Source organism: Arvicanthis niloticus, chromosome 3, assembly GCF_011762505.2.
Source record: "Arvicanthis niloticus isolate mArvNil1 chromosome 3, mArvNil1.pat.X, whole genome shotgun sequence".
NCBI classification, from domain to species: domain Eukaryota; kingdom Metazoa; phylum Chordata; class Mammalia; order Rodentia; family Muridae; genus Arvicanthis; species Arvicanthis niloticus.
The window spans coordinates 111,028,315-111,048,868 of NC_047660.1; the positions used below are offsets into that span (position 1 = coordinate 111,028,315).

At 42.2% G+C, this 20,554-nt stretch overlaps 1 long non-coding RNA gene across 2 annotated transcripts in view; it reads right to left on the reverse strand.

The window, feature by feature from the left end:
* LOC143441799 (uncharacterized) overlaps positions 1 to 20,554 on the reverse strand; it is a 33,969-nt gene that overhangs the window by 7,662 nt on the left and 5,753 nt on the right. Inside the window, exon 2 of one of the 2 annotated variants that reach the window (XR_013109487.1) lies at positions 10,668 to 19,116. The exons of the other annotated variant lie outside the window; for it this stretch is intronic. This is a non-coding gene — a long non-coding RNA (uncharacterized LOC143441799). Of the gene's footprint in view, positions 1 to 10,667; positions 19,117 to 20,554 lie in introns of those variants that run through there. 2 annotated transcript variants of the gene reach the window in all.

Consider the following 20,554-nt stretch of genomic DNA (forward strand, 5'->3'; position numbering starts at 1 on the left):
AGGACTTTCAGTCATATGGACTTAGCATACAATAAGAGCCACAGCTAAGAAGCTCTGCTTATGGGGCTGTTGTGATGGCTCAGTGGCTCAAGTACTTTCCATGTGAGTGTGAACATGAGAGAACGGCTCCCCAGAATTTATGTAAGAGCCAGGCAGACATGGCAGCTTGCCTGTAACCCCAATGCTCGAAAGGCAGAAATAGGGTGTCCTTAGGGCAAACTGGCTTAGCTAGATTAGCCAAATCAGCAAGCTCAGCTAAAGAATCTCCTTCAGTAACTAAAATAGACTAAATAAAGTGGAGTCTGAAAAGGAAGACGTACAACGTCAGCCTCTAGCCTCAATATGTACATGCAAACACACACATGCATGACCACACACATGCTCACATGTGTATGAACATACATACACACATGCATATCTCAGATACATTCATATGAAAAAGCCCTGTTTACATATGTTTACATTTTTTTAAAACAATTTCATTAATTATTGTTCTTTGCAATGTACGATGTACCTGTTTGGGCACATGCATGCCGTGGAGGTCAGAGAACATCCTTGCAGGATCAGTACTCTCCTTCCACCTTTATGTGGGGTGCAGGGGTTAAGCTCCGGTTGTCAGGCTTGTGTGGTGAGTGCCTGACCCGCTGAGCCATTTCACCCTCCCAGAAATGAAGATCTATTCTAAAGCTCAGGTGACAGTAAGTTTTTCACCTCTGCAAACATCTGATGGTACCTTTTAAAGTCCTGTGGAATAAATCATTTGTAAGGTTGTCTCATAGATGGCTAAAGATCCAGGCATTGGGGGTCCCATCTTTTGCCAAGAGTGTGTCCTCCTTACATCATTTGGAACAAAATATCTCCTAGGGAGTGATCCTGTGCTCCACATGAAAATGTGAATTAAACTCAGTTGAATTTAAAAATATGATATGACATAATTGGGAAGTCTTAAATTTGAAAGGATAATGAATGTGTGGTATTTTCGTTCGTTTTTGTTAGGCATGACAATCAAAGTTTTATGTAAAAATAAATACACACATGTACATGTTAATACAAAGAGCAAGTCTCTCTCGCAGTATAGCTTAACAGTGACCACTTAACACAACATACCTATGAGCTTTAGAGAAGACTGTTTTTGTGGTTGGGTTTTTTTTTGGGGGGGGAAGGGGGGCTGGCATCCCAGCATCCCCCATTCTCTTCTGTCTGGGAACTTCCCTAATATGGTCCTTAAAGTAGAGTTGTGGTCAGCTCCTCTCCATCCATAGATCATTCATCTAGGTAGAGTCCTGCCTCAATTACATACTGTTACACAAAATGTTGGCATTTTGAAAAGAATGATGGGCAGGGTCTTGCTGTATTTTTTGTTGCTTTCACAAAGCACCCAATAATAAGGGTTTTATTTATTTATTTTTGTTTTTCCAAGACAGGGTTTCAACCCTGTACTCCTGGCTGCTTTGGAATTCACTCTGTAGACCAGGCTGGCCTTGAACTCATAGATCTGCCTGATTCCTGAGTGCAGGGATCAAAGGTATGCACCACCACCACCCAGCTATGGGTTTTGTGAAAATAGAATTGATAGAAATTTACTTTAAAGACCAACACCAGCCTTGGTTCCTGACGAGGGTCTCAGGGTGCCTGGTATCACGTGCTGGGGCTAAGGGTGCAATGGTCACTTGTCCTGTCGCTACAACAAAACACCCAATAAAAGTAACCTTAAAAGAATGATTTCTTTTGGCACTCAGTTCCAGGGGTCACTGTCTTCTTGAAAGGGAAGGTGTGACTGCAAGAAGAGGAGGCAGAAGGTCACACTGCATCCACAGTCACAAACGGAGAGTGATGGATGCTTAGACTCAGTCCTATTTCTCCTTTTTACTAATGCCAAGACTCCAGACCATACAAAATGATATTTCCTATGTTTAGGGTGAGCTCCTGCCTCAACTAACCTAATCAAGATAACCCCCACACAGACTTGTCCAGAAATTTGTTTTTGTGATGAATCTAAATCCTATTAAGCTGCCAATCAAGATTAACCATCACAGAGACCTCAGGAAGAGGAGGAGGATGGTACCACATAACAGGAGAGGAAGCAAGAGAGCAAACCAAGAAAATAGAACTTGCTTTATAATAATCGGTTCCCTCGGCAACCAATCCAATTCTTTGAATACTAATTCCCTCCCAACCAATCCAATACTTTGAATACTAATTCCCTCCCAACCAATCCAATACTTTGAATACTAATTCCCTCCCTACAGAGAAGCCAGATTCCTTTCTAAGGTGGTGCCCCTGGTGATCCAATCACTTCTCACTAGATTTGAAAGTCCTCCTTCAAAGTTCTATCATGTTTCAATACCATTACCTCAGGGACCTGCTCCCAGCATACAAACCGGTGGGGGACAAACCTGTTAAAACCACAGCAGGAGGACAGACCCTGTGGGGTGGGGATGGAGTCGGATGGTAATGGAGTCACAGGAATGGTACCTAGAGAAGAGCTCCAGGCTTTGAGGTATTTACAGACAACCTGTTTCCTGCCTTTCTTGAGGTTAGATAAATACAGTCTTTCTGTGGTTTCTGCGACACACCATAGACACCTTTTAGACTATTCCACTCAGGGCAACTAAAATTGACGTGTGTTATAAGAGTCTCTCTGGGAGTAAATTATGCATCAGAAACAGGTCTGCACAGTCTAAAGACAGCTACCGTGGGTTATGCTCCTTACATGTTGCACCTGGAGAAACGCCGAGTTTTGGAATTGGGTTGTATCTACATAAACTCTATAAAGGGGAAGCAGCTGAAGTTGGCAAATTCTCTCTCTTGGCCTCCAGGACACCCATCAGTTAACCAGAACAGCTGTGACAGCCATGCTCCAACGGGGCCCCTGATGACTCTGGCTGCTTGGGAGTTACGTTATTTCTTGCTACTTCACTTCTGAGCAGGACTGGTTTCTATCACCAATCAAATATTGCAAAACATCCTTCGTCACACCTGGCTTCTCAGTCTGTGGCTCCCATCTTGTTCTCTCTTGGATCACTCACTAAAGAGGAAGCTGCTTCCTCTCTTGCTGAAATCTCTTCTACTACCTGCCAGGAGTGCCATGTGGTAGAAGCTGAAGCTCCTGCCAATGGCCAACATCGGCTTGCCAGGCAGAGGCGTGAGGGAACCATCTTGGAAGCAGGTCCTCTGGTCCTAGCCAAGAGGTCTCAGGTGAAGAAGGGCGCTGCTGATATCTTGGTTACCATTTCCTGAGAGGCTCTGGACCACTGAAACCATGAGGTTAATAGCATCCACCATGTTCTGAAAATTTTTGTTGTGTTCCAATAGATAAATGATTAAAAAACCAAAGTCCTCAAAATGACCTACGAGCCTTCAGATGATCAGCTTGTCAGCTTCCTCTGCCTGCATGCTGAGTGCGTGTACCCTCACCGCTCTGCTTTTTCTGAAACTTGCTAGCCATGCCCTTGCCTTGGATGCTCTGCAGCCGTGGGCCTCTTTCCTGGACCACTCTTTTCCTACATATTCAAATGACTTGCTGCCTTCACCTTTTCCATTTCTTGGTTCGAATTACATCTTAGCAAAGCCTGCCCGATTATCTCTCTTTTAACCAGGAAGCCATCTATCTCCCTTACCTGGAAAGTCTATCCACTCCCTTGTTTTATTCTTTCCCCAACCTTTCACCTCCATTAACATTATATTTCAGTTCATCTTCCTTATCATTGCCCCAGGGACAACAAAGTTCTTAAATGTTTTCTTCATTACTTTCTTAGGGTCCAGGACAGCACTTAGCATATAGGAAGCTCCCAATAACTATTTTCAAAATGAAGGGTTATGAACTAGTCTAGTTAGCTTAAGCCATTGAAAACCTTATTGGTTTCCTTGTAGAAATACTGGGAACTATGGTAAGGTTCAGCATGGGATAAGAGCTGCTACCTGGAATACTCCTGTGCTAATTTTCCTGCATCTTTCTCTGCCCTAATCAATTCCCTTTCAGTTGTAAGGGATGGGAATGAGTCTGGCTGACCCAGACAAAGTGGGTATTTATCAAAGACTTCAGTGGGCTCTAGGGAAAACTGTAAAGCACAAAGTGCCTCTGGGCATTCAGGAAGCTAAACTCGTACAGACTCTACGTCTAAAGCTTCTCTCTGGCTCTGGGCTTAGGATCATCCTCCTCTCAGCTTCCTCCTCTCCTCTGCTCCGGTCCTTCCCTGTAGATTGCCTTCTCCACTCTGTTTACGAATGCTCTTGTCTGCCTGGGGACCACCTTGGTTTTTCAATCTTGCTGGTCTAGTCTTTTCTTTCCCAGTTCCAAGAAGACTGATTATATGAGCCAGGCATCCTTGTCTGGTGATCAGTCATAAATCTGTATTAGTGGGCTGGATCTACCGTAGAGTGCAGGAATGTAAGTGAGGCTCAAATGATGAAAATGTATAGTCTCATGGTTTGGAGGCTGCAGATACGAGGCAGGGTTGGAAGAACAGTGTGCTTTCACCTCCATCCCAGCTTTCAGCGGCTTCCCGGCAATCTTTGGCTTTCCTTGGTGTTTTTAGTTACTGTATCTGTTGCTATGATAAAAATACCCTGACAAAAAGCAACTTAAAGAGAAAAGGGGTTATTTTGCTCAGGATTTGAGATTATTGTCCATCACAGTAGTGAAGTCACAGGAGCTGGAGCCTGAGGAAGCTAAACACAACATATCTACTCCACAGTCAAGAAGCAGAGAGTGATGAATCCTTGTGCTCACTTCACTTGCTCCTTCTCATACACCCTAGGGGATGGTGCTACCCACAGTGGGTGTGGTTTCCACATCAATTAACTTAATCAAGATCATTCTCCATGGGCATTCCAAGAGGCTCATCTCCAAGTTGATTCTAGATCTCATAATCAGTAGATAAGATAAAGCACCACACTTTGCTTCCACTCCATCTGCGCGTATCTGTCTTCATCTTCACAAGACATTCTTCCTATCTCTGGCCCGACTCTAATGACCCCTTCTTCAGGTAATCATCTGTAAAGACTCTATTTCCAAACAAGCCATTGGACTTTATCTGCTTTTGGACGGACACACACATTTCAGCCATGACAACCACATTGAAATAATCAGCAGATTTATTTATTTATACCTTCAAGTAGCAATGAATGCTTGAAATAATTAATGATACTAGACTGGCATCAAGGTTGCTTCCTAAGTAAATATGTACTTTTTCTTGAAAAATAAAATCATATTACATACTTTTCCTTTAATGATATATTATAAAATGTTTCTGTAATTTGCTCCCTGGATATATTTCTCTTTGGAGAGCTCATCTCTCTGACCTTCCTTTTAAGGTGACATTGTTGTTGTTTCTATTTTAGGCAATGGGGGATGAGCCCAGGGTCTTGTACAGTAGATAAGCTCACTACTACTGTTTTGTCTTCATTTGTTTACAGTAATTTTTGAAATAAGAAATTAATCTTATTAATATTTGTCTTTCTGGTTTCTTTTAAGAACTTATCTTTATTTGCAAGTTTTTTAATAATAAAGTATACATGTTTATTTTTTAAAAGATTTATTTATTTTTCACCTTATGTATGTGAATGTCTTGCCTGAGTGTGTATGTGTATGCATCATATGCATGTCTGATACCAGCAGATGTCAGAAGAGGGAATCAAATTCCCTGGAATAAGAGGTAACAGATGTTTGTGAGCCACCATGTAGGTGCTGAGAACTGAGCCCAGGTTCTCTGCAAGAGCAGCAAGTGTTCTTAACTGTTGAGACATCTCTCTAGTCAAATAAAGCTTATTTCTTCATGAATACCTTTTCTTTTTTATGTACATTGGTGTCTTGTTTGCATATATGCCTGTGTGAGGGCATTGAATCTCCTTTAAAAAAAAAAAAAAAAAAGGAGTTACAGATGGTTGTGAGCCACCATGTAGATGCTGGGAATTGAACCAGGACCCTCTGGAAGAGGAGTCAGTGTTCATAACCACTGAGCCATCTCTCCAGCTCCAAGTTTATTTGTTTATTTTTTAAAAAGAATTTCTGCATTCATGGAGTGTATAGACATGAATCTTTCCCTACCCTTCCACTTTCATAGTTAATTTCCTCTCTTTATATCAAAAGCGTTGGTCTGTATATTCCCATTACAACTGGCAGGTTAATTATAGCTTCAAATTCTTCATCATTCTTTGATAGTCTCATGTCCTTTTTCTTATAACAGGTGTGGCTTTAGTGACTGACTAGAGGAATATGGTGGCCGATGTGCTGGATCCTGAAGCCAAGTTGCACTCTTTTTGTACAGGTTTATGGAGTTTTGAGCCTCCACGTAAGCAGCCCAACTACCCTAAACTACCATGCTGGACACACTATGTGTAAACACTTGATAATCCAGCCGAGCCTGGAATCTCAGCCATTTGTACCAAGGAATTAAACATGTGAGTGAAGCCTCCTTAAGATTCTCTCTCTGTTTATTTGTCAACTGAATATCACCAAGTAACCTCTGTCAACCGTAAGCAAAGCAGAGGCATCAGCCAGCTGAGCCCTGTACAAATCCATGACCCATAGAACATTTGCAGATGTCAGTTTAAGCTATTAAATGTTAAGGGTGGTTTGTTACATGACGATAAAGCTGGGTCATTACTTCTTTTCTCAAATGTCATAACAGAATCATGTTATGCTTTGAGATGTGGGTTAAGGCACTAGAGGTCAGAGAAATGGGAGAGCTAGAAACTTGAACCAGCATTTTCTCATCAACTAGAGATAACTGACATGCAAAGTGGCTAATGTCTTTAATCCAAGCACTTGGAGGCTAAGGCAGGTGAATCTCTTTTGAGCTCGAGGTTAACCAGAATTACAAAATGAGCCAAAGAAAAGGAAGAAGAAGAAGAAGAAGAAGAAGAAGAAGAAGAAGAAGAAGAAGAAGAAGAAGAAGAAGAAGAAGAAGGAAAAAAGAAAAGAAAGAAAAAGAAAAGAATCTAATAGAGTGTGAACTGATGTGTATTTTAAGGCAGTAGAGAAGGGAAACCAACCCTAACTCTAAAAGATTTTGAAATGAAAGCTTTCTTCTTCTGATGGTCATCCATTGTAATGTGCTATTTTCCTCCCAGTCCCAAGCTCCTAGAATAATGACTTGGACTCAAGATATATATGCAAATACCTAGACCATAAAGCTAGTTTCGTTCCCTGACTAGCTAATAATTTAAAATAGCCCATCTATACTAACCCACATTCTGCCATGTGGCTGGTTTCCTCTGCTCAGGTACCAAGCATCTTTCCTCCTCACATCTTCCATGGTGACTTGGTCTATCCCTGAATTCTTTCTGCCTACCAGATGTCACAACACACCTTCTACTCTATGCTTTCCTACAGACCATAGGTGTTTTTGTTTGTTTGTTTGTTTTTTGTTTTTTGTTTTTTGTTTTTTTTTTTTTTTTTTTTTTTGGACAGGTGATGTATCTATACAATATAAAACATTTTCTACAATCTATGGACCATTATAAATGTACCATATGTAGAGTTAAGTTTTCAACACTGATTTTCTAAATTTAATCCTGACTCCCTGTGAATACGTGCTATCAACATCCTCATTCCCCAGACCGGCAATGGAACTTAGAGAGGTTCAGTAATGTGCCTGTAGCCACAGGGCTAGAAACAGAGCTGGAGTCTTGGTGTTTGGTGCCTGAGTCTTAGCCACAGGACCATCTCCTTTTCTTAGATATTGTCAGTCACCTTTCCTGTTGCTGGGACAGAATACCTGAGAGAACCAACTTAAGGAAGGAAAGGCTTATTGTGGCTCAACAGTTTGGGAGATTTAGTTCATGAAACTTGGCACCGTTGCTTCTGGGCTCATGAGAGGTGAGGTAGAACTTCAGCTATGGAGAGGAACTTTGTGAAAGAACAAAGTGGCTCACCTCATAACAGTCAGAAAGCAGAGACGGTGTGTGAAAGGTCTAGGAATATATACAGCTCAAAGGCATGGTCTAGCAGCTTCCTTCTTCCAACGAGGCATTACCTCCTAATAGCCCATTCAACGGTAGATTAAATACACTGATAAAGTCAAAACCCCCATTATTCAATAGCCTCTGGAAACAAAGTCATCAAGATTTTATCTTAGACTCAAAGTGTAATAGCCTCTGAATGCTATTCAGAGTGATGCTCTGATATAAACTTTCAGGAAGTTCTTCCTTTACCAAGAGACACATCTGATCACCCTCCCCTCAACCAGATCCTGACACACAAGTATCTCTGAACCTATGAGACTGGAGTGTTGATCAAGATGTCTAGAGCCTTACAAAACTCTCATTCCCAAAACCTAGCTCTGAACTTGGCAACACCAACAATGTCCAGGAAAGCAAGCGCTCTCTCTGAATCCAGCAAGCAGTGTTTCAGACACCCGATGGATAGGGTGAAGTCACTTATAGGACTTTATGAATCCTATTTTTATAGGATCAGGAATGAGGACTAATTCATCATCTCTCTCACTAAGCTTAACATAATGCCAGGTTGCTCCTTACGAGTTTGATGCACAGGAAAAGTGAACTCAAATCACAGTGTCCTAACTAAGATCCTTGCCTTCTAAGGCTCTCCCATCATCTCAGAGAGCTTTCTAGAGTGCTGCCTCACATGTGTCTAGGAACAAGCTTACGAGGTTATCTTACTCTGCTTTATCTCCCAGCCACTGTTTCATCCATCAATCCTCGGGCCGTGCTTCCAGGTACAGCTGCCCTATAATTGCTATTGACTTTACTTCAATGGCCTCCAGGGAAGGGACACTGCTCACTGCTCTGCTACTTGGTCCCAAGTAGGTCTCTTCCCTCAGCCTCTTCAGTGTCACTGTGGCCCAGTTGTAACTGGCAAGGAGGTTTTTCCTCTAATCTGGGTTAATGGAAGAAAGATATGAAAATAACAAATTACTAAAACTGCCATTCCACATCAGGTTGAGTTCAATCTTAGGATCAGATTCCTTTCATTGCTCCCAACCTGCCTTTGTTTGACAAAGGATAGCCCTCCTCCCCAGGCTGCCTCAGTGTACACTCATGCTGGATATATCCCAGGCCTCTCTTGGCCTTGGGGTGTTAGCTGAAGAGATGACCTACATATCTTCTTTACATCCTTAGAGCCAGCATTAAATTAAATTTTTGTCAGAGCTATGGACAATGAGAGCATCCATTTGCTTCAAGGGCGAGCTTTTCTCCCTCCCTTACCACTGAGGTATGTCTGGCTCAGATAAGACAATCACAGAACAGCTTGACATTAATCAATCTCTTCAGTTGGGTCCTGATATTTCACCCATGTGTACCTTGATAATTAATGAATGAATAAATTGGCCAAAGTCAAGGTGCTCACCCTGATCCCAGTCCACAGGCTGAAACCAGCTATCTTCTTAAGTATTCAGACAGTTTCCCCTTCACACCAGAGCTTATAAATTCTTAACACAAATTCCCAACCCTATCAACACCTGTTGGAACGAGGGGTTCAGAACTAATCAACAGGGTTATGCTTCCCCTCCGATACCCTCCCACATCCTCCAATATTTAATCTCTAGACTTCTAAGTAATATGCCAGACCCTGACAGATCTGGTTTTTGTCTTTCCTTCTGGAATTTGCCAAGAAGCAAGAGGAGGAGGTAGGGAAAATCCTGGGAGGAAACAGTAACACTTAACGTGGCCAGCCAAGCTTTGGGATCACTATGACTCTATGCTGTCTTAGGCATCAGAAAAGCTCTTTTGCTTGTACCCGGATTCCTAGAAGGAAAGAGTCAAACCTAGACATGACTGTCTATAGAGAAGAGGCAAAAACTGGTATTTTTCTTTAAAGCCTGCTACCTAATTTCTGCAAGGCCTTGGTCATAGAGGCATGAATGAATTGAGTGACTGGTGTCTCAGTAGGAAGCAAAATTGTAAAGCAGGCCACTCCGGTTGGCTCTGAGCTTCTTGCAGAATTAGCTCTTTGTGCTAAAAGAGTCACACTCATGGGCCTCCCTTCCACTCCCTGGAAACCTCCTTTGATGGTGACCTGCTGGGAAACATGCCCCATTCTTTGTCATCTAAGACCTTAGCAGCTCAAATGGTAAGAATTGAAGGCCTGGTTAGAAAGGAGGGTGTCCTCGGCAGGTGGATAGTGGAGATATTTTTAGGTTGGCAGAGTCTCAGAAAAACCCATCAGATCACAGAAGCTTTACCTGTGTGTCAGTTTAAATTTGGATTGAATTTTGGTGGCACAAAAGATTCTGTGTCTCCTGCCAGTGGGAGGGCCCATTCTCTTTCTGTACCATTCCTGGTTTTTCTGCCCTTCTGGCATCCAACTGGTTGGACTCAGCCTAACAGAAAATTGGCTGCTGGACTAGTCTCTCTAGCCTGGCCATCTGTCCCAGAAGGGTTGTGGTGTTGTTCATCTCAGGACTTCCCTGGGTTTCAGCTACTCCAGGAAGAATTCAAAGCTTGCATCCACTTTGGTACTAGTACTTAGTAAGATCTGAGTTCTCAAATAGTAACTTCTGGGAAACTAGGACAATTCCTTCACTCTTTATGGAGGCTTTAGAGTATAGGATCTGTTGTAGGACCTTTCCTGCCCATTGTATTTGCAGTGGAGCTTTGTGATTGGGCAGTAAAAGAGGAGGTGGAACTAGGAGTTGGGAGGAGGAGGAAGGAGAAAGGAGGAGGGAGGAGAAAAGGAAGGAGAAGCAAGATGAAGGCAGATGTACATGTCTCTAGCAGTCTCAGGTAGTTTATTCATGTCAAAAGGTTAGATATTGGGTTAACAATTCTAATTGTGTGGGCATCTTGTGTATTGAGCATTTGCTAATATATAAATCCATTGGATAATCTTAAGAATTAAGAGTCATTGAGTCATTTCTACCAGGTACTTTGAGAATGGCAGTTATTGTCTGGGCTTGAGCCAAGCACTATGAGGGTGGTAGAGTTGGCCCAAGAGCCATACTTAGAGCTGTGGACACCATGGAGCAGACTGGTGGAGGCAACAGCCATGCCAACATCTTGTGAGTCCTGGGACGGTGCTCCTGGTCAGCCGGTGTGGTTAGAGCAGGAACTTAGAGCAGGAACACGGCAGTGGCCCAGAGCTAGCAGGGCCGTGCCGCTTTATCATAGGAAAGGGCAGGGCAGTTAAAGAGATGAGGCATCAGCCACTTTGTTGGCTGGTATAGATGAAGGCTGGTAGGGATCATTCATCCCTGATGCTGGTGTAGGGTTCAGATTGGGTTGAGTAGACAGGTCTTTCACTGTCTTCTTGTCTTCTCTGAGATGTTTTCTCATGCTAGGGGCTCTGTTTCTCTTCTGTCTGTATCAGTCAGCTGGGGGTTCATTTGTTTTGAAACCCCAACTATATGATGAACTAAAGGCAGCAAAGACCATGCACTGTTTCATATACTCACATCTTAGTCCATCTCTCTCTCTCCTTGGCTCTGCAACCCCTGTGTTTTCTCCAGTCTTAGGTAGATGCATCTTTTGAGATTAAAAGAGAACTTTGAGGGGCTTCTAGGGTCAAGTACATCCACAGTGAAAGTCTGTGTCAGTTGGAAAAATTTGAGCTGCAGACAACAAAAATGTGACTGAAAGTACTATGAACAGTAAGGGTCCCCCCATATCAAATATGAACCCCCCCAAAAGGAATGAGAGCCAAGATGGAAAACTAGATGCCTCAACCATGTCTTCAAGGTGGGGAGTTTTGTTCCACCTTTCATTGCAAATGTTACTTCTTTCATGGCTTCCCTAAGGTCATACCATAGCAGCTGAAATTCCAGATGTCACATACAGGCATTGGGATTGGGCAGGAAAAGAAGTGAAAGTATCTCTTTCCTTTGTTTAGAAAAATAAAGGTATGCCCCAGTGTGGTTATGTGAATGAGAATGACCCCCATAGACTCATATGTTTTAACATTTGGTCCCAAGTTGATAGAACTGTCTCCGGAGTGCTAGGATTAAAAGTGTGTGCCACCACCAAGCTTGTTTTGTTTGTTTGTTTGTTTGTTTGTTTGTTTATTATCAGGAACAAGCTGCTGCTCTAGTGGGGCTGTCTGAGAATGCAAGAGTCAATTCTGTTCTCATAATCCAGTAGAGCTGGATTCTATTGGCATCTAGCTTGAAGAGGTCGGGGTTGTTGCTAAACATCCCACAGTTTAAAACCCATCTCCCAAACTGGACTCCAAAGAACTACCTTGTCAAAAGTGTCAGTGGTGCAAAGTTTGAGAAGTCCTGGCTTAGACAGTAACCTGGGGGGAAATAGCTGACATGGAGTCAATCAGCTACAATGTCTTCCAGTCTAGGAGAAAACTGGTCCTTGTACTACCACTTCTATCAAAATCTTAGGAATATTTTGTGATATCAAATCCACCAATGTAGTTGCCTTGGTCACATGTCCACCCCTGAACTAAGTGTGTACAGGCAAGTGAGCTAACAATGTTTGGTATAAGCCTAGGTTATATACTTTGCATCTATGCAAAGCTTGAGTCAACTCTTCCCATAGCACATGAGCTGAGAGCAAAGAAACTGTGAATACCATAGAGAGAAACAAGAACAGCAAACAAGAACAGCCACTGGGCAGCAAACGACAACCTCAGCCCTCTCACAGAGTCAGTGTGCAACAGCTATTTGCACTTGGAGTCAGAGCAGCAGGGCACTAATGGGAGGTGAGTATGACACTCTGGAAACACCCAAGGCTAGCAGCTGTGAGGCACTTATTCATTCCATGGGGTAGGTGGACATATATGATGGTTTGTATATGTTTGGCCCAGGGAGTGGCACTATCAGAAGGCATGGCCCTGTTGGAGTAGGTGTGTCACTGTGGGTGTGGGCTTTAATGTCCTCATCCTAGCTGCCTGGAAGCCAGTATTCTGCTAGCAGCCTTCAGATGAAGATGTAGATCTCTCAGCTCCTGCTGTACCATGCCTGCCTGGATGCTTCCATGTTCCTGCCTTGAGGATAATGGACTGAACCTCTAAGCCTGTAAGCCAGCCCCAATTAAACCTTGTCCTTTATAAGACTTGCCTTGGTCATGGTGTCTATTCACATCAGTGAAACCCTAACTAAGACAATGTACTATGATGTTAGCTTCTTCCATTTGGGCAGCACTTTATACTTTCAGAGTAGCTCTGTTAATCTAGGGGAAGAAAAACCAGGAACAGAAAAGGAGGAGAGAGGGGAGAGGCAGCTAAGAAAGGTAGAAAAGGGATAATGGGATACAAGATTTCTTATTTATTCCCAATAATAACAAATAAGTATTATCTGTTCCTGATCTGGATGACCTCTTTGACTTGGACATTAATCTCTATGACCCAGAGCCCCCAGAGTCCCCGTGCACTGTAGCTTCAGCTGGGTTTGGCCAATAGAGATTAAAAAAAGAGGGAGAAGAGAGATTGGGCTATGTATTCCTGCTTTTTTCCCTGCCTGATTTGTCAGAGTTCTTGCAGTGGCTCCATGACACTATGACTTACACTTCTGTTGGACAATTCCCCTAGGATAGCACTTCCTCCTTTGGTTTCACTGGGTCTAAAGATAGTCTAATGGTGCCTCTTTTGGATGACTCAAAAATTCCCATCAGTTCCCTTTTTCCTACCTACCTATGTGTAATTAGTACTTCATTAGAAAGTATCTTACTGTATATGTCACCCGGCTTCTCTAAGTTTATTGAATGATATAAAGGCAGTCGACAAAGAGTCATTCATACTAGATTGTCACGTCAGGTTAAAACATGAATTGATTATACCGAGTACTTCACGAGTCTAAAGAGTAGCCATGTATGGGCCTATGCCTTCCATGGGCAGCACAGTGGAGCTTGTCCTGGAGGTGTGGTGTGGAGTGAGTCATCCCCAAGGGCATGAAAGCAAAAGAGAGCTGATCCTGCCTCTTGATGATGGTGGCGCTGGGTGGCCTAGCCAGAGAAGTGCTGGAGAGCAAGCCCTAGTGGTGTAGAGAAGGGAGAAGCAGCAGACTGACCAATTCAGCTATGCCCCCAGGCCCAGGAGTAGAGCTTTGAGTTGTCCCACTCCCAAATCTATATCATCTACAAAGAGTTGGGACACATGAAAGGGCCAGTCCTGCCGATCCTAAGCTGCAGGATCTCCATGGCACAGGGCAAAACCAGGATAACTGGAAGTCTCAATGAGCATCCAATATTGATGGTGTCACAGGAGCCAGAGATCTTGAACCAGACCAGTGACTCATTGCAATGAACACCTGCAAGTGAGATCTGTGGTCACAGCGATATACCGTGGGACACACTGTGACATCTACAGCTTCTATGATGAGATGTTTTCTATGCTTTGGGTTTGTTGTTGTTGTTGTTGTTATTGCTCTGTGTGTGTATGTGTGGGTATATGTTTATTTGGGGGGGAGTTGCAAGAGCAGAGGGCAGATATGAGGGGATGAGGGATGAGTGGGACTGGGGTGCATGATGTGAAAAAAAGAAATCAATAAAAAGTAATAATAATAATAAGAAGAAGAAAGGAATAGCTACTCATACCTTATAATTAGGACCTAGCCCTTTGTGGATGCCTACTAGTTAAAATAATGGATTTAAAAATGGATCTTTTGCCTTTCCTTTTAAGCCCTAATATCCACATCTCACTATTTTTCTAAGCAAGCAAAACGTGTGCAAATCATTCTGTATTTGATAATGGTACTTATCTCTTCTTGTGTGCTTGCAGTGTGGGAGGTACTACACCAAGCACTCAGGGTACTTGATCTTATTTCATTTCAATTATCATGAAGATGCTACTGATTTCCCCATTTTATACACAGAAACTAAGCAGCTCAAGATAAAAAAGCTTGTAATCATGGCAATCACAACCAGCGATCACCGATGTTTTCAATTCTCTTTACATTTTCCATGAAATTAGTGTCTTGTGACCAGTTTGGTCAATGTATTATGACTTCAACAGATAAGGTAATTCTGGGGTGACACATTTAAAAGCTGACATATGATGTTTAGTGCTTGATTCTTGTACATAATAATGACAATATGTGTTACATGGAGGTGCCATGGACTGAGAGACCGTTGGGTTGCTGAGCCACTACATGAGGGCCTCATCCTTATAGTTGTTGAAATTTCACTGATATGATGCAAAACCAAGTGAATTTTATTGTGATTAAAAAGTGAAAAATAGGGCTAGAGAGATGGCTCAGAGGTTAAGAGCACTGGCTGCTCTTCCAAAGGTCTTGAGTTCAATTCCCAGAAACCACATGGTAGCTCACGATTATCCATAATGGGATCTGATGCCCTCTTCTGGTGTGTTTGAAAACAGCAGCAATGTACTCATGTACATAAAGTAAATAAGTAAATAATTTTTTTTTTAAAAAGATGACAAATGTAGTGCTATTTGTTACTACAGAAAAACATGACTTATCCTGACTAAAACAGTGATCAAGATAACAATCAAGTCTTTTTGAATCATGAAACTGTGTCTTTAACCACTGGGCTTACTGCTTTCCTTGTTTTTTCATCAAAAAACTTGGAAGTTGTAACCTTGGAAGGATGAGAGGAGGGTAGAAAAAAAAGGGCTGTTCATAAGAGCTGTTATTCCATGAAGGAAGGAGTTAGGAAAGGATTAGTAAGCAATCATGCTTATTGTTGCTATGATAAAAACATAAGAACAATAAAAAATAAGAAAAATTTATAAAGTAATCTTTAGAAAAATATTTATAGACAAGACCTCAAGGATTTTTCATCTTGGCCAGGGAATTAACTATGGCCACTCTTCACTGAAAATAGTTTTGCAACTTTCTCCAGGGAAGCGAGAGTGGGAATGGTTTCTGTTTTGGAAGGCAAATACCAGTCCTCCTGAAAACAGGACAGAGCTCCATTTGGGTCATTGTCTCCCTGTGTGGTTTCCCTCCTTTCTAGCTCAACGAGGACAAGCTGTTGGTTTAAGGCTGTTTGTTAATGTTAGCTGCCTTCTTCCCTTAGTCCTTCATCACTGTTGTCATATTCCAAGGATGGACAAACCAAATCCTTGTAACTAAGTCTGGAAACAACCTACATACTTAGGTCAGTATTCCTATGATCTCAAGGCATTTTGTATAATAGTCACACATTATTTCTATGAAATCCAAGTTTAAACAGATTAAGTAGAAGACATGAGAAGCTGGAGTGACTTACTTTTCTTAAGTGAAAAAAAAAATGACACTTTTAATTTTAAAGACAAAGACTAGACAATGGAGATGGTTCCATTCCTGACATGTACAGATATCTATTAATTAGATCAGAATGCCTGAACCCACACATATTTTTGTGCAGGCATATGTGGATCCATACATTGGGAGAAGCTATGAGAGGACTAACTAGTTAGCATATTTATTCATTCATTGTTAACCATAATTACTTGTTTATTAGAACAGAAACTCCCCTGCTTACTACAGTCATTATGTCTGTCCCGAAGAGGTAATGTTCTTGAATTTCACAAATATGCAAATTCCACAAACCTAGCCAGCCTCAGTTAGAACCAAATCTTAATGAAAATGCAGAGAAGTTCATTTTCGAGGAGTCATGGATTTTTTTAATTTTAACTAATATGGAATTTTCCGGCTCAGGAGGATCACAAACTTTCTAAGAAAGGACTGAGTCTGCTGCAGACTCTGCATTTAGCACTAGCCCATGCTTTTCTTTATGCACTGTGCAAAGTATGTATGTGAGCTGGATGTTCTTGTTTCTATCCTCTTACAACCTCTGTCATAGGAATGAACAGTCCCATTTTCTACATAGAGAAAGTAAGACTGAGAGGCCAAGAGCATGCCTTGTACACACACACATGCACACACACATGCACACACATACACATGCAAACATGCACACACCCACACATGCACATACACTTTCTACTCACCCACATACTCCATGGAAGTCACTGGAGAAGAATATTGGCTAGGCCACTTTTCCCAATGTATATAAATGTAAGAGGTTATGTGAAGCGAGATGATTTCTAAAAAGGGCCGGAAGTCGGGTCTCTACAGTACAAAGGGAGAGGCATGGCGGCATGCTAATGTGAGTCAGAAGACACTGGGAAGACGCCATGCTGTTTGCTGAGATAATTTGAATACACCATGCCTTGCTGAGGAGTTGAAAGACTAAAATGTATGGTCTAGATGCTGAGGATGAAATTGGCCAAGGTAAGACATCAGAGATCATTAGTTAGGGCTCTGATTACCTGTGATCATTTTCGCTTTTGCAGATTTCTGGGGGACAGAAGTTGTGACCCATAAATGATGCTGAGCACCGAGTGGTCTCTGGCTGTGTCAGTGCCAGGGGTCAGGGTTGCTGTAGTCATAATGGAAAAAGCTGGCTGTTAGTGAGTGTCGTGTGCCAGACACCATGCAAAGGCTCCACATTCATTCTCTCGTTTAATCTTTATAAAGCTCTACGGGGCTGGCTCATTTTGTTTGCAAATGAGGAAACAACAGACAGACATTAAATAAAGTGACCAAAATGACAATGTTCACAATTACCAAAATTAAGACTCATCATCCTCCTTCACTTGAACCAACAGAATTCTGAGATGGGTCTCACATACGAGGCACACTCCACTCCACATCTCTGGACTTGTTTATAAGACTTAATCCTGGATTTGAACAAGGAACTTTGTTACCCTGAGGTATTTACTTATATGCAGTACATGAATCTTAAGAGGATAACTTAATGGATTTCTAACCAATATCCATGTAATAGCTTTCTATTTCAGTAATTAGCCAATCTGAACAGGTAAAATGCTAAATATACAGTTACTGCTGCAATAAAAAAAAAAAAAAAAAACACCCTTTAAGCAATGTGATTTAGATCATGCATTGGCGTAACATAAACTCTTGTTAAAACTGATAGAACCCAAGTCTTCATGACCTTAGATAGTTTGTAAAGTTAGATGATCAAAATATGTCAAGTGCCTGAATTAGCATGTGACTGGCCACTATTTGTGTTTTTGTTAATTATTTCCAATCTCTTGCACAGGCAAATGTTGGTGCTTTCTATACAGGGAAAAGAGACATACATGGTGAGTTCCCCCAAGAGGAGAGGGTATATAAATTCAAGGTTTTGTTATTGTTATGTATCTTTAAAAAATCAATATTTCTATCTGTCTGGCTATCGATCTACATGTGCACATTGGATAGCCATTTTAAAAGGCTCTTTTAAAGCAACACTGCATTAAGTGGTCCCTCTGTTAAACTGGGTTATATGTACACGGCTAAAGTTTAAAGCATGTGGATGCATCTGTGAGCTGGGAGACCCGAAGTAAATGCAGATTATATTCTGATCAAAAGCTATAAATACTGAAGTATATGTACTTCTCAGACGCCTGTAATTCCATGCATAGTAACATGTGACTCAAACAAGTTGACAGGATGCTAGTGGGGTATGGCCTGTGGAGGGTTCTTCTCCGTGCAGAATGAAAGCCCTCATGTTTTCGGACAACTTGAGTGGACAAGTCATAAAAAGAGCCTTGGGAAACCCCAACTAACTTTCTCCTACCAGCCTGACTGAGCAGGCAGCCATTCCCTTAGTACAGTTGGGAAGCAGATTCCTTTTGGCATGTCCACTGTCTCATTGAAGGCTCACTGAATATTTAATGGTACCATTTGCCTTCCCAGAAGGAGCTGAGAAGGGCTGAAACCATTTGCGGACACAGGAGGTGGGCTGTAGGACTGGTGTGGGTATGAAGCAGGTTGACCGGTACTATCTCTCCAGAACTATCTCCAAACTAGAAACCCTGAAAGACGGTCTGAAGTTGTGGAGAGAGCAAGGAGAAGAGGCCATCTGGGTGGTTCAGGAGCCTTAAAGAGGAAGAAAAAACACTGCTGAGCTGGTTATCAGATGACCATGCCATGTGGCGAGTCGGAAACTGGAGACTTGTTTTCCACTCACAGAGAAGAACTTGGCTCAGATGCAGGTCCACACAAGGACCGTGGAATGGTGAAGCTGGAAAGGGTCACATTTCCTTTTTGTTCCCAAAAAAACTATTTTGCAGATTGAGAAATGGAAGCACTGGTTTAGCCAATCTCTAGGGTCATTCAGATATGCAGTGTCCAATGTTTCCATTCTGTCTTTTAGTTCATAGCTTGGCCAGCAACCCAAGTGATCTTTTAGATGGGTACCGCTGAGCTACATCCTCTCACCATCTGTTGCTTTAAATCCTCCATGGCTTCCATGCTCCTATGGAATTAAGCGCACTCCCCATCACCAAATGACTTTACATGGGGTTCTTGCACTATGCTTGCAATTCATCCTTTATCATCTCTCCCAGATCACCTGGCCTCCAACCAGCCAACTTTCTATTGCTCTGATGTGCTACTCTTTGCGGACAGAGCTCTGCCTCAGATCCTCTTACTGATTTCTTCTCCATGCTCGCATCTACACTCAGGGATGGTTTCACCAACACACATACCAGTGAGTCATTGCCTATCACATGACTCTGTTTATGGTCCTTATATCACTTATCACCAGAGGAAATTAACTTGTTCTACTCATTTTGCTCACTTGTCTCTTTTTCCCACTAAGCTGTAAACTACACGAGGTCATAGGTGTCTTTCTCTCTATTGTATTGCCGTCCCTGGGAATAGTGTAGATTTCCTCTTGTCAACAAGCAAATCTCTATTGAACATCTTTTTTATTTCACTACATTGACTCTTGCTGACAATGATTTGAAAATTACTTTTTACGTGTATCCAGAGATAATGTGAACTCACACAGAAGAAGCCAGCTCTTATCATGGAGGCTGCTAGCTGGAAGGTGAGAGCTGAGCTCTGTGCTTGCTGCTGAGGGTCAGGGTTTGAAAAAATTAGAGAAATACCACCTGTCTGAGCACTGTCCAAGGTCAAGGTATATAAAATCTGGGCACGCCGACTGATACCAAATGTCTTATCTATAAGTTATCACCTGTTACATAATAAATGATTCCCAAACTCCATATTTTACTCTCATTTGGGGATACTTTCCTGTTCATTGGAAATTCATTGAGAAAGATGGGATAGGGTGACATGAATGGAGAGCAGAAAGAGGACCAGAAACTAAATTCCATTTCAAATTACTCCTTGTCAGTGGCTTGGTGACAAAACCTGAAGAAGGAGGAGGTTAAGAATATTGGTTAAGAATAAGGCTTCAGTGTAGCTGGGGAAGCTTGTGATACAAAATAGAACTATGCTTACAGTGATGAGTACGGTGAGGAGGGGCACAAACCACTCAACAAATATTTATTGAGGACCCACTATACGCCATCACTGATGTATGCATATACATTAAAAATAAGAGCAACCACAGACTCTGCCCTTGAAATCTAAAGTCCAAAAGGGGACACAGAGAAAATGACACTGGTATCCCCTTCTCATGGTCTTTTAGTCATCTGGGACTTATTCTCTATCAGATTCAATGGGAGCTTCTCAACATTCTCTCTCTTTCCAAGGTGCTCAGGCAGATACCTGTTCAAAAATAGAGTCTAATGGAGAGAGAAGGGGTGGGAAGGAAGGGAGAGAGAGAAGGTGAGGAAGAAAGAGAAGGAGGGAGGGAAGGAAGAAGGGAGGGAAGAAGGGAGGGAGGGAGGGAGGGAGGGAGGGAGGGAGGGAGGGAGGGAGGGAGAGACCTCAGCATGCATTGG